At 45.9% G+C, this 15195-nt stretch overlaps 2 pseudogenes; both read right to left on the reverse strand.

Moving 5' to 3' along the window:
• Positions 1-1017: 1017 nt before the first annotated feature.
• Positions 1018-2893, reverse strand: LOC120846225 (annotated as a pseudogene).
• Positions 2894-13653: 10760 nt separating this feature from the next.
• Positions 13654-14546, reverse strand: LOC115310129 (annotated as a pseudogene).
• Positions 14547-15195: the final 649 nt, after the last annotated feature.

A 15195-nucleotide genomic window follows, 5' to 3' on the forward strand; every position in this document is an offset into this window, starting at 1 on the left:
CTGAAGAACCCACTATGTATTAACATATATTTGTGATATTTGTTTTGTTAAAGAGCCCGCTAGTTTCAGAGTTCCAGTCGTTTTTATCGCGGATCCTTCGCTCCGCCCATTGAGATGTTCGAAGGTCCGTGTCGTGGTCAGCTTCTGCGGCACGCGCGCCCCTAGTAGCGCTGTGGCGCAACCGGCGGAGCTAAGGCTGACCAGCTCGCTGCACGCACTCCCAAACTAGGCTCTCTCAATCCTCGAGGATCCTTTGGGGAGATGAAAAAAATGATACAGCTGGCCTGCTGCTTCTACGTGTTAGAACAACCAACAGCACAACATACTTTCACTATCTCGCAACTATTTTTGCGCTACCAGCTAGGTTTCCTTTCTCCTTGAGCGCCTGGCGGTGAGTGCGATGGAGAAAAAGAGGCACGGAGAGGAGCAGGTGCTGGTACACTAGGGGGCAGGGCAGCGGACTCTGTGCTTGCAAGAGTGCCTCGGCGAAGAGAGTTGCTGAGCGCGGCGAGCCTCATTCAGCATCACGTGACCCACGGATTCCATGATGTGACTATTAGAGGCAGGGGTGGAGGCTTGTTACGTCACATTCAGTCAGGGTTGCCTGATCATTTCTTGCCAATGATCAACATCAGAAAATTAATTGTTGCAATTACTTGAGCTCCATAAGTCGTGAAACCTATTCTGAACACTATATGACACATGTAGACCTCATATCTACCTCCCAAAATATTCATGTCATAACCTCTTTTACCCAGTATTTCCCACTATAAGCAAATGTAGTCCTAATGGAACTTGCTTGTCTGGTAGGGCTCCGAGGACACCCAGGAAGAATTCTAGTAAGTGACAATGTAAAAATATCACACGCCGTAAGAGTTCTACGGTGTTGCATATCTGCAGCGGAGGGCAGTGACTTAAACAGTGAGCAACAGAAACCATGTTTAACAAATTTATTATCACAAAGAAAGGAATGCATGACTCGCCAAAAACAATGCAGCAACACAAAAAGGTGTCTTGTTAGTTGTGAAACTGTACAAAACAATTGCGATCCTTGTTTATGCAAAGATTCACTTGGTATTTCGAGCGGGAGATGAACGCGTAACCACCTGAACAGGCCTTGCAGTGGTTGCGCCGGTCATTCCATATGGGCTGGTGCTCGGTCCCATCAGTTCTTATATCGAGGAATTGCCATGGCAGGCCTTATTTTTGGCTGGTGGGAGCTTCTCTTCAGACGGTCTTCCAGCTGGACACTTCAGATACAGGACAAAGCTTGTTGCTAGTTTGGCTAGAAACTCTGTGAACAGCATGGAATGCTGACCTTGTTGCTGAGGAATTCTTTTGTGCCTAAATCATGCATTGACCACAGCCATCTTGACGATGGGCCAGAAGATGTAAAGGTACCATCTCTTGAACCTCATCGCAAACTGGTAAAGGCCCATACGCACATTCGCGTTTTTGAGCGCGGTGCGTTCCGTAGCGGCAAGCGGACATGTCGCGTTGCGAAGATTGCTTGCGCCAAACTTGTATGCACACCTGTGTTGACACGCAGTCAACCGCAGTCAAGAGCTAATAACGCGCTATCGTCGCTAGTGGCTCACCAATAGTAAGCGAAATCCAAGGCAACATGGCGGCGCACAGCGACAGCGTCGAAGTGTTCGATCTTGGGACAATCTCGCCGGCTTCCCCGACGTTTTGTCAAGCTTGAACCATCGCAGCCTTGGAAAATACAGTCCCCATCACTCCCCAAAAAGAAAAAGCAAGCACTGCGACCGGCGAACCGGATATGTCTCGCTGATTCGGCCGGGTGGGGCGAGCGAACACGTCACCCCCTCTCCTCTTTTGGCTTCTGAATTGGTCGAACGCACCCGAACGCACCGCAACGCTTCAAAAAGTTGAGCGAGTCTCTACTCGCTTGCGTCGCGCTATTGGGCGTTGCGGGAAGGCGCGCGTCGCTCCGCAAGCGACCGCGCCTGGCCGCAAGGACTCCGCAACGCACTCAAACGCGTTCAAACGCGAATGTGCGTATGGACCTTAACTACATCTTATTTAGGAGATCCATGCCACCCATTGACTTATTATGGTCACCGACGACTGCTGGCCACTCCACAAGAATGTGATCTTTTGCCTTTTTGTCCCACCTTCTTACAGTGATGGTTGACTTTACACCACTGCAATTGGAGAGTAGTGTGACTGTTCTGTTAAACCATTTGACTGCAATCATTGGCTTGCTTCCACAAAATGCCACGGAAGAATCACACGTTCCCCGGCCTTTCTTTTTCATTGACTTTATATCCATCAGCTTGCAAGACTGCAGTCTGTTCTCACGGACTGTGCCAATGTATGCTATTTTTCTGCTAGTGAGTTGTGCCACAAGGTAAGGGCCAATGAAATAGTTGTCCGCCACAATTAGGTTATCATCTCGATCAGGAAGGCTTGTACACAGCTGCACTACGACACCAGCTTCCAGTCCCAGCTGGTACCCTTCCTAGTAGCCATAAATGCCTTTGGAATGTCCTTGGTACACATCAAAGTCGTAGCAGAGGCCTGATTATCCCGCACGAGCCCAATGTTTTAGACTCCACTTGCTTTTCGGCTTGTTAGGGATATATTGCCGGATGTGAGAGCGCCCGTGGAAGGAGATCAAGATTTCAAGCACCACTGACTTCTTCTCTTGTGAAATACGTATCATGTTGTTTCGCAGGGAGGACAGCAATGGGCGCACTTTCCAGCAGCTGCCTTATTTCGTCTGGTCAGTTGCTGCATCATTGTCAGTGAAGTGCAGATGACTCGTGATCTTCTCAAACTTGTTTCGAGACATGACGTCAGCAACAAGTTCGTATGGACTGCCAGTTTCCCAATATGCGCGAACTCTGTGCATGTAGACGAGTCCCATTCTGAAGAACATTCTCAACACCATTCTCCATGTTTCTGCAGGTCGTATTTTAAACATTCTTCATGTTTCTGCAGGTAGTATTTGTTCGTCTCTTCCGCAACTTCTCTCATCATGTTCTGAGAGACGAACATGTCAAAGTACTGCTTTGCTGTTAGAGGATCAGCAGGAGTCAACGGAAACTCGTCCTGGTAAGCGGTTGGTTGTTGGTCAAAGGCCGCCTTTCTCCAGATGTAACGCTTTTTAGCGTATTGAGATCTGAAATCGTTGGCAATAACATCAGTTCCCCCTGTAGCTTGGTTCCCATCAGGCTCATAGCCGCCATCGTCCTTTTCACTGCAGCCCTCATTCTCTTCACTGGTGCTGTCTTGTATATCAAAGCTGGCTTCGTCTTTGCTACTACTTTCGTCACAGAAGAAGTCGCTTTCATTTGTATCAATGTATTCAATAAAGTTTTTCTTACAAGGACACTTTGGTCTAGGATGACGGTGCGAAGACTGGTAGTGCCTGTGCACACGCAGAAATAGATCGCTAAATAATAAAAGCAAAACCACATTGCAGGCAGGTAAAGATTTTAAGGAGCACTACTACATATCCATGTCAAGAAAAAAAGAACCCTGTTGCAGATATGTGCATGACACCGAGATTTGTTTGAACTAAGTGCCCAGCGTGCATATATGCAACACACGCCGTGGCAAAAATATTCAGTGAAAGCTATCCGCTATTTTTTAGAATTATGCATGTTCAGTTAGTCTATTATGTCACTGCTAAACATCTGCAATGTTTCATGCGCAAAACTTTACAAGTGCTGTTGTTAACAATATTTGATCATACCTTTGTGTTGGAAGTCCTGGACGCCGCAGGTGCCACCATTTTCAGACGCGTCGAACAGCGAAAAGGTTTCCCAAGCGGAGATCGCACGAAGCTCACATATCGAGAAAAACTAGATATTGACAGTGTGGACAACTTTTATCGAGGAGCGCATGTTATCATACAACTGTAGGGCTCTGAACCTAGTGTTGCAGACATGCAACATGGGGTGTTACTGGGTTAAGGATACCTGCTGTGAGGGCGACAGACTGGTCTGTTTTTTGTCGCGGGCATTTCCATCCTCTTCGAAGTGTCTCATCCAACTCAGGATGGCAGTCAAGCTCGGAGGCCGTCGCCTGAACTCTGTTCGGAAGCGTCGGTGGACTTCTTTATTTTGGGAATTAAATGCATCATACCGACACTGAACGTAGAAGACAGCGCAGATAACGGTCGCATAACCAAAAACAGGCACTGTAACAACAAGGAACTGCAGACGGCATAAGTGCCCCGAAAATGAAACAGTCAGAATAACTCGGCAAACTATTTTTTAATTAATTGCCGAGTTGTTTTTTAAAAAACATTTTTAATGAAGAATGGAGTGTGAGGAGCCGCCCTCGGATACAAAGGGCACAACAGGCCTGCTATGGCTACGCACTGGCAGCACCTCCGATTATCAACATGATGCCCGCCGTTCCTTCCCTTGCAGCTGAAAAGACGGACAAGGGGAAGCGGTAGTAAACTCTGTTCTTTCTTTGGACCTAACCGTGTCGGCTATCGTCGCCGGTGGCGTGCTGTGCGGCGAAGAGCCGTTAAGAAGCGACGCCGGGTTGTGGTGAGAGAGTTCAACTTCAAAAATTGTTTTTTCGCTTTTAACAAAAATTACATTGATTGAACTTTCAGAATCAAAAGACAGTCATTTGTTCTTCCAAACCCACCATATTTTCTATTTTTACTTGGACCACCTCAGGGTGAAATAAATGGCTGTTTATGCGTCAAAACCCACTTTTTGGCAAATTCAGGATTTTCTTTTACTGTGAGATATTTAATTGAGCTGTTTAAACATTTTTTTATAGATTATATACCTGCAGGGGTATATAATGCGAGCGTCTGGTAAAAAAGTTCTATTAAACTATTAAATCCCCGGATTAATTAGATATTTTAAAATAAAATAACAAAAATGTTAAAATTTTCAAGACAAATTGAAAAACAAACAAATTAATTGACAAATTAAAAATAAACAGAACTGCACAAGCCCAACCAAATTGCAAGTCGAAAGCCGTGCAGATTTAAGCAAAAAATATTGTTGAGTGTTTCATAAAAAAGCTGATTTTTCATAAATTATGGAGTGATACCTTGTTTCACGCTAATTTTAAAAGTTAAAACCGCGCTCACGTCCCCAAAAAACTTTTTTTGTCAAAAATGTATTAGGGCATGGCTACGGACAATGCGGCAAAAGGCCATACATTTTTTTTTTTTTTTAGAAATCGAAGGTGGTCGGGCGCAACGTCTGGGATTGCTTTGGATAGCACATTTTTCTTCATCGGTGAACGATGTTTAACCTCGCTATATTTGAGACCCAAACCTCTGTTCCACAGCCGGTGTGTAAAAACAAGCAACGATTCTAAGCAAATTAACAATCGAAAGGAATATAGACTGTGTTCAAGACTCGCCAGCATTTCTTTGACTGTATATTGCTAATATGCCAGTCCTGTCACTATATGAAAATGACCCTGTCTTGCATCTTTACGTGTGGCTAAAAACATACAAAGCGTAAAGAATAAAGTATGTGGGCTATGAAAGGTGTCACGTTTTATTATTTTCTGTGCCGGGCTTCTCTTCGCAGTTTTTCGCACGGTTCACGGTCGCACATCGTTTGATCGAGTACAGATCATGCTGGTGCGCTATGTTCATTTGTATTAAAACGCGTGATCCTGGCAGTTTAGGTTTTCGGTGCTCGTTTATGACCGTTCTTCACTCAGAAGCAACCAACAGCTGGGCTGTTGGACGCAAGTTCAACCCGTCGGAGTGGGTATGCTCCAGTGGAGTCCGCGGTGGCGCGGAATCTTTAAAGTGTGACGGCAAACGAAGAAGCTTGCGCAGGCCAAAGTCTGGATAGGTGGGGATGCCTTCCGAAGTTGGAGGTCAGGCTTGCAACATACGCGGTCCCTACCCGTGACGTCCAACGCAGTCGCCGAGCAAGTGTGGAAGATCAGGATGATCCTGTCATTTGCGAAGTGCGAGATTTCATTAGACGACGCCGACAACATGCTTTGAGAACGTAACAGTGATGACGACGGGACTGACATCACCAGTGCAGATGAGTTGTAGTTTAGTCGCGAATGGAGTGAGAACGACAGTGAGCAGCTTCAGTTGTCCCGCCTCCAGCATGAACTTCCTAGTTCCGATAACGCCTGGCCATCTCACGCACCTCGCACGTGCATGCGCAGCCAAAGCACTTCGAAAGGCATATATCGCGTGTTGGAGGCTCGGCTTTCGAAACAGATACTTTGCCGTTCTCACGTGTTTGCAATAAAATGCGCATCTAAAAAAAAAATATATATATATTTTTTTTTGCTGATGTGCAATGTGGGGGGTCGACTTACAATCAAATCGACCTACAATCGTGTAAATACGGTAGCTATCAAGGTAGCCCTGCAGGGCTGCATTTTGCCACATCACTCAAGTTTCTATGCTCACGTCTTTACCTTCACCAGACATGATATGGAAAACGAGGTCGTGCCTCTGATGGAAGTGGTAAGACCATTCCCTCAGACGCGGCAAAGCCGTGGTGTTTCAAATCGAATGCGAACTCGGCTGCCTTTGCCATGATGATGGGGCCGCTGAGAGGAAGATCTTGCTTTCTCGTGTTTTTATCCCACGTGATGAGGCCTTCTCCAAATCCGAGAAGTCTTTTTCTGTCGTGGGCAAAAGCTTCAGCCTCATAGGCGTCCTCGATTGTTTTCTTGCGGATGTATGTAGACAATGTGCTTTTCGGGATCTTGTGCTTCTTGGCAATCTTGACCTTGCTCGCTTTTCCTGCATCTACTTCACGAAAAATCTCCACTTTCTCTCCAAGCGTTTTGGCATTATACCTTTCTCGGGCCAGTGCACCCGATGACGATATCATAGTCTCAAAGTGCGTAGTGCATCGCCCGGTCCTACGGCTAACACCACTGGCCAAGTCACAAAGACTAATGAAACGACTGTCGATTATGCAACGGTGGCAACAGCTCAATCCAGTGGGCCCGGCTCAACGCTGGTAAAGTGGAGAAGGAGAACAAAGGGAAGCTGGAGTCTTCATAGAGTGCTAAAGAAACCCTCTTGAACCCCCGGTGACATTGTTCCAAACATCCGTGTGCACATTCCTATCGGCCCACAGTGGATACCGGCGATGCTCTCGCATTCCTGGCAATGCGCCTGCTGCTTTTAGCAACATGTAACAACTTGGCTCCTGCCGTGCCACCTATCTCTTGACCGGGAAAGCTCTACGCATGGTGGCTCGTGTTTTGAATTATCGGTGCTGGAAACGATTTGAGCGCAAACTAAAGGGTTGTTTTACACATGTACCTCTATGCAGTGTGACTGAACCATGGCAATTGGTTCAAAATATCCATAAGTTTGAATTAACGATTTGTGAATTACTAAGCTGTATTACTTTCCCGCAGACTTGCACACGTTACTGAAAAAAGTAACCGATTACAATTACTATTATTTCACTGTAAAAAGTAACCCATTACAATTACCATTACAGCCTAAAAAAGCAATCGAAAAATTACTCTAAAGTAATCGATTACTTCCCACGTTACTTTTCATTCAACTTTTGTTTATTACGGTAGCATAATCCTTGAAATCTCGTGCTCAGTTGTTCCAAAAAAAAAAAAGATCCTTGATTGTTTTTGCTTAAAGCTGAGTGAGTGATGCCAACACACCCAATCCCTCACGCAAAAAAAAACAAATAAACAAAGAGTGCTGTTTAAATACATTACTCACAAGAGGCTGGATAAGGTCATACCTGGACGTAGTCTCCTGTGTACCCCAAAAAAAATGTACCCAGGAAACAAAGCATAGTGAAGTGGCCTACTAATCCTCGAGGTCCCGTGCTTAGTGGTTTTGAAAAAGAAAAAATAATTGACTGTTGCCCAGAGCTGAGTGACTCCAGCACATCTCACCCTCCCCCCCCCCCCCCCCCCCCCCCCCCCCAAAAAAAAAAAAAAAAGAGAAAAATTGTGTTGGGTAATTTTGTAGTCGATTACAACCAAAAAGTAATTCAATTACAAGGATCGTTACTCCTTAAAGGAAGTAATTGAAGCGTTACAAAATTACAGTAAAATGTAATCGATTACAAGTAATCCATTACTTGTAACGCGTTACATACAAGTCTGCTTTCCCGTGATGGACTTAATATTTTGTAATACACTTGACCACAAAAGTTATCAACGTGTCTAAATTCTGCAGTGTCAAGAAACAGGTTGTCGGGATCATCATGGGATCTCCCACTCGGCATCATACTCAGCGGACGATAGTGTAATCAAACCATGATCTGTTCTCTCGTGTCACACTTTTGGAATATGTGTGAACAGATTGTGTAGGTTCTACTATCTGGTGGCAATTAAAATGTCCAGAATTATGCAGCTATTGCCTGCGGTAATGCAGCAACGACGGTGACAAACTTAGAGAGTAATTCTGTTCTTCCGGAACAAGGGGTCGATTGTAAGTGTTTGAATTTGTGAACTTAAATTTTTTGGACTGCCTTCCCTTTCCATCTTTCTTAAAGGGGGGAGATGTAGGGTTGCCACCTGTTTGTGTGAATTATCTCCCACCAGTCTGTTGCACCCCCTTTTTTTGTTTATTGTGATGCCGGCTCGTGCTAGCCGAGACAGCACTTGCTTGAGCCGATCATCGTGTTCCTTCTGGTTACGTCCAAAAGCGAGAATGTCGTCGATCATGTTGGCCACGCTGTCTTGATCTTTTAGGATTCTTGCCATTTGTTTCTGAAAGTACTCCGGTGCTGATTGTTGCCGAATGGGAGTCGACAAAAACAATAGCGACCAAAAGGAGTAATTAAAGTCTGGGTCGGCTGCCAGCCTGACCTGATGAAACCTCAGTGTAGCGTCCAACCTCGAGAAGACAGCCGCATTACCTAGCAGACCGAGGACTTGATTGATAGCATGAAGAATCTGGCTCTCTCTCAATACCACCTCATTTAGACGCGTAAGGTTGACGCAGAGCCAATATGCTCCTGTAGGCTTCAGGACGGCAACGAGTCCGGAGCACCATGGGGTTGGTTTGCTGACGTGGCGAATCAATCTGTTGTCTCTAACTTCTCGAGCTCGTGCCTGACGACCTCTCTCAGCGGGATAAGAATCTGGCGAGGTGCACTGAGTGAGAATGGCACGGCGTCTGGGTGAAGGCAAATGGTGTATTTGTCTTTGAGCGTTCTCAGTTTGCGAAAAAGTTTGGCATGGAGCGTTGTTTCAGGGTCCTCCACAACACCAAGAAATCGTACAACCTTGAGTGCTTCAATCGCTGACAGTCTCAGAAGAGTTACAGAGAGGGACTTGATGATGTAGAGCTGCTGAGAGCTTGTCTTCCCTTGCCATTGCAGTGCTGCCAGATGGGATCCAAGCACACACAGTGATTAGTAGGCTGTCAACCTTCTCAAGCGTGGCTGGCAGATTGGGAAAGTCACGGGGTATGCAGACACCTCCACCCCAGAATCCATGTTGAATTCCGCGGTGTAATTATCCACGGTGACATCCACATGCTTTGCCTTGGCAGGCTCTCCCACAGCGTGCAGCTGGATAGAGCTCAGCTTGCCCTGCTTGACTTTTCTTGAATGGCAAACTTTGGCAAAGTGCCCTTTCCTTTTGCAGTAATTGCAAAGCGAGTTCCGTGCTGGACAGTTTGAACGTGCTTGAGGCGTACAACCACAGAATGAGAAATTTGAGGAGTCACACGAGTCTCCTGTTCTCGCTTTAGCTCCAGTTACACGTGCTGGCTTGGCATCCGAGCATCGACGGGAAGAAACTTTCTGATTCTTCGTGTCATCGACTTGGACCGCACAAGAGCCCTCGCTGCTTGGTCGAGCAGACACTCTTTCTTTATCAGCGTCTTTAGTCTGGCACGCTTCACTCGATGCCTCGTTGAGCGTAAGCCTTGCGTTCTGACACAGCTTGTCCGGGAAACACGTCTCGCAGGCCAACGACGAAGTTGGCATGCGAGACGTGTTTCACCGCTGACGGGTAGCTGCAGTCTTTTACGAGCTTGCAGAGCTCTGCATAGTAGGCATCCACACTCTTGTCTGGCTGCCGGATGCGTTTGTGGAAACGTGACGACTCGTAGAGCTTGTACGCTGGGTGTACAAAGTGAACGGTAAAGCGTGCAACCACCGCATCGTACAATTCGAGAGACGCTTCGTTGAGCGAGAACATGTTCAGCAGCAAGCGAGCTTCCGGACTTGTACAAAAATGCAGGGAGTGTACCTGGATGTCTTGGGAAGCTTGACCAAGACCTGAGACAGTGGCGTAGTCCTGGTAGCAATCTTGCCAGGTGGTCCAGCTCCCAGCGTTCGAAAAGCTGAAGGCGTCTAGCTGTCACAGATTGACATTGATTTACTGCTGTCTGGAATCATTTGGCATACTTGTGTCATGGTGACTAGAGTTCAGAGTATGTAGTTTACACTTCTGACACCATGTTCGATGCTCTTAGGGCCCGTGCCATGAAGGTATGGGCGGAGTGAGCGAGGTTGTGACCGACATGTCTCAAAACAGTGAACAGAATGAATTTAATCCAGAGAATCAATTAACTAGCTATTTATGAAGACAGGAGGCGCCACAGACTGGTGGCACATAATTCACACAGAGAATTGCGATAACCTTTACAGTAAGAAACCACAGTCCCGCATGTCGCTGTGTCTGAAACTCGGGTAGTTTGGATACGAAAGCAGCCACTTTGTGGGACGTGGTGGAAACGCCAGTAGGGGCAGGCACTTTACCCATGGGAGGATCTCGTGGTAATCACGGGTTTTGTTGAAGATTAAGATGTCATTTACGTAGGCGAAACAGAACTCCAGCCCCTCAAAGAACTTGGTTGATGAAATGCCAGAATGTCTGGGCTGCATTTCTTTGGCTAAATGGCATGCTTACAGACTCTTGAACATACAAAATAGTGTCGTTACGGCAGTCTTGTGGATGTTGCTTGGCTCTACCGGGACCTGGTGGTAAGGCTTGTCCCTCACTACCTTGATCCAAGATCATTTGTGAAGGGGATCGGGAATGGGAAATGGGGGGAGGGACGAATGCTAGCAGAGACAGCGAATGCCAACCTCAGTGATGTGATTGCTGCGCCAATTGCACCAAACTGCGCCAAGGGGCTAACTCTGCTACATACATCCTGCTACATTTTCACAAAATATGGGTAATCTGTGCCAAGCCTGCGCCAAAGGACCACTTTAGGTCGCCTTTCAGAACCGAAACTAAACTGAGTACTGTAATTGAGCAGGCATGTGTTATGTGGCGCAAGCGACCACCTAACACAAAGTATTGTGTGTCAATTGTCCACCCGGTCTTGCATAGTTTTCCCAGCGTTTGGCGTTTCGCGCTCTCTCTTGTGGGTCTCGTCTCTTTTTTTTTATATTTTCAGCGATAGATGCGGATGTGTGTAGACGCTCCGACGCTAGCGTACCGGGCACCTGCTACGCCGTCATGCTGTGAAACGAAACTATGTTTTTGCGCGGCAGGAGCTACTTTGTGAGCTGAAGCAACGGCCGTGGGAAAACTATATTTGATCACTGCCTTTCAGTCACCGTGGTCGCGCGACTTCGAATGTTGCCGTCCCCACATCACTGCAGAAATGGTACTTTCTAAAACGAAACTAAGTACCGCCGCATCTTCATCAACATCCCTGTTCTTATTTAAATCATACGTTACTTCAAAAATCCATCTTTAATTCAAAGACAGCTCTGTCAAAGTATTAATTATCCAGATTCCTCTCGGTGGGCCTTCTTTCGAGAGGGACCTCGGTACGTGAAAAATCTGCCGTGAAAGAAAGTTAGTGAAAAGAAGTGAGCTAAAGCAAAGAAGGCAATGTCTGCACGCTGAATCCGCACAGCGTGCCTGTTTGTCTCGAGTTCAGTCGTTGCACAAAGGGCTCCAAGAACATTTTTGGGGTTGGCTCGCAATGTCTTGCATCGATGCACTCAGGTTCTTTATTTTTTCTGTGTTAGCTTGTACCTTGTTTTTGTTGCATGCTTGAAAGTTGCGTTTTGTCTACAATTTTGGGGATAAGTTAGTGACAGAGCTAAGAGGCATGGTTTCGGTTTCGATCGGACAGCCGTTGTCTGCGCTCGCACGACGAAGCATGCCCATTAGCAAGCCTGCCGAAGTCGGCCTCACGTGCATGCGAACATGATTGCGTGACTGAGGCACCAGCTGGGATGCTTGCAATCCATTGTTTTACGTTTGCTTACTTTTGGCGAAAATCTGGCATGTCGGGAACCAGTAAAACGGTGGCAAGCGGTTTTTCGAAATGGCTTGGTAATGCCTACAGCACAGTACACTTGTGAGATGTCTGAGCAGTAAAAACAGAAGCAGCGAGCTCCGTCACAACACGTCACATCAGAACTTAACACAAAGATAGGCCCCTCATCTGGGGTTGTGCAGGCCTGACATGGCTGAGGAAACGGCAACCGAGTCTCTTCGAGAAGAAAGACTCATAACACTGGAGGAGTGGTCCCGACTCCACAAAGAACACCCGATTCCTCAATTCACTGACATCATACATACTACATCAGGAAGACGGGGTCCCACGACCACATTTAATTTCCCATAACACCAATTTTTACCCCTAAACGTTATGTCCCTCTCTTAGGCCACCGCACCAAAACAGGCAAAGTGACCATTTGATAAAAACTATATATCAACTGCAACAACTGAACAAGTGAGAAGCTGAACTGACAACAAATATGGTGAATCGCAACACTCGCGCATTGCACATAGAGTACGAGTTCAGTTGTTGTAGTTGTCGCTTCCTTTCACCTTTTACTGGACAGGGATTTGATAAACCCCAAAATGACTTTAATGACTGCTTCACAAAAGGTCATTTTACACAGCAGTTGTAGTTGTTTCGATGACAGCTTCAATTTTCAGAGAAAAAGAGGAAAACCTGGCAATCAGCTGTTTATGCTAACCATTGTTTTGTGTGCACTGCACTTCGCCTCACCCAACAATGGACTGAAGGCAAAAGCTCAGAACTGCCGGTTAAATCATGAGTCACTTATATAAACAATGTATTGATCTGACGTGCATATCAATTAGGAATGGGCAAATAATTCTTTGAATTAAACAACCCCGCATCTTTCCTATTTTTTTACACTGCAAAGAAAGCCAGTGCAGTATGTTGTGGCTTTCTTTGCACTGCCAAATGCACAAATGACACAATGCTATTCAATTCAAACCATGTTTGTCCATCCCTGTCAGTAATCAGCGAAGCCAAATACCACATGGTTTTTATGTGGATCATGACTGGACGTGGCAGCCCGTACATTTGTCCTTCACTTCCCCATAGGCCGAGGTGAAGTGTAGACGGGTATGGGGGGCTGGCAGCAACAATTCAAAAAGCAATGTCCTGGAAGGCTTAGACGGGTGCCCAACATTTTGGTAACAGGCTTAGCTCCTGACAAGGCCCAGTCTTGGCAAAATGCCTGGTGCCACTTCGAGGCTTCTTTAAAGCAGCAAACATTTATAAACCCACCACTTCCCAAATTGCTGCTTCGAGGGTTCCTTGATAAGAACAAAAGAAGAACTAGCTTGCTTACCTCAAGTACTAGCATTCAATGGGGACATCCTTCGAGGTGAAGTGCTCATGCTAGCTGGTGCCTTGCTCATGCATTCTTCATACCAAGAAATCCTTAAATACCAGCAACTTAGAATAGAGTGGACTTACTCGGCCTATATTTACTCTTTCTCGTAGAAGTTAGGCATATCACACAAATAAGGTCCATGTTCATGGTCAACGAAGACGCAGATACCTAATTCAAGCTCGTTAGATGAGAACAAAACTAAACTCTCCTCATTAGGGGGCACAATACACTTGTGCAAGTACTTGGCACTACCAGTTCCAAAGTCTTCAATAATGAGGCTTTTACAAACAAAAAGAATGGCTGCTTGATGTTTTTGTAGATAGTCTGAATTTCGCAGTACGTGCCATCTTGCATCTCTACAAACTGTGTGCACGTCTTCTTGGGGCGCGTGTACTCGCAGCTGTGGACTTCAAAGCCCTGTACCCTTGTTCTCAAATGCCTTTCAAGAGTGGGTACCTGGCCAAAGTGACACTCAAGAAGAGCATGCACAGCGGCTGTCATTGAGCCTGCCTGTGGAACACCTAAAACACCGCTCTCAGGGATGTCCCGAATCTTCATAAACGTCCGAAACAGTTGGTCAAAGCTAGCTGGGAGGTGGGTCACATCACCGAGTCTTGCCAGGGTCTGCTTCATGACCCATCTCTCGGCAACCTGCAGAGGGACACCTTTCGCAGCGGTGACAAGGTGCAGGAGCGCACCATTTGAACTCTCAAATGGGCACATTGATGTAGCCCACAAGGGACCAAGTTGCATCACACATTTTGACAAATGCATAAGCAGATGCATGTTTGATGTTTCTGCAGCTTCACCATAAAGGTCAGATACATGTTGAAGAAAACGCGTCAAAAGTGCTTCAGCAGTCCTGATGTCGGCCCTGCTAACAGTCTTCTGCACGAGCAGAAATGTTGCCTGACACAAGAGTGTGAGGTGCACAAAGTACTGGCGTGGAAGTATGCTATGAAGGCAGCTATAGGGTACCAATTGGTATCAGTGGGAACCAATTGGTATGAAGGCAACCAATTGGCCATTCCAATTGGAATGCATTTTCCCAATTGGTCACACCATTTGAAAATATATATACCAGTTGGTATTAATCAACCAATTGGCCATTCCAATTGGAACACATTTTTCCAATTGGTCACTCCAAATGGAAATATATATTCCAGTTGGTATTAATCAACCATTTGGCCATTCCAATTGGAATGCATTTTTCCAATTGGTCCCTTCAATTGGCAATATGTATTCCAATTGGTATTAAACAACCAATTGTCCATTCCAATCGGAATGCATTTTTCCAATTGGTCAGTCTAATTGGAAATATATCTTCCAATTGGCATTAAATGACCAATTGGCCATTTAAATTGGAATGCATTTTTCCAATTGGTATTAAACAACCAATGGGCCATTCCAATTGGAAATTACTTTTCCGATTGGTATTAAGCAACCAATTGGGACAGTTATTCCAATTGAATTCTTGGAGATTGGAGCTCTAGAATAATTTTGCACTGAAGGATTATGACCTTTCTTTTCTGAATCAAAAATAAACTGATAAAATGTGGAATTTTTTTCAAGGTGCGGGGAACGCCAACAAAAAAATCGGGTCACTGGCCACCTCATTACATGTGATGCAATTCAT

Source organism: Ixodes scapularis, unplaced genomic scaffold (assembly GCF_016920785.2).
Source record: "Ixodes scapularis isolate PalLabHiFi unplaced genomic scaffold, ASM1692078v2 PGA_scaffold1__304_contigs__length_218370807, whole genome shotgun sequence".
In the NCBI taxonomy this organism is placed as follows: Eukaryota; Metazoa; Arthropoda; class Arachnida; order Ixodida; family Ixodidae; genus Ixodes; species Ixodes scapularis.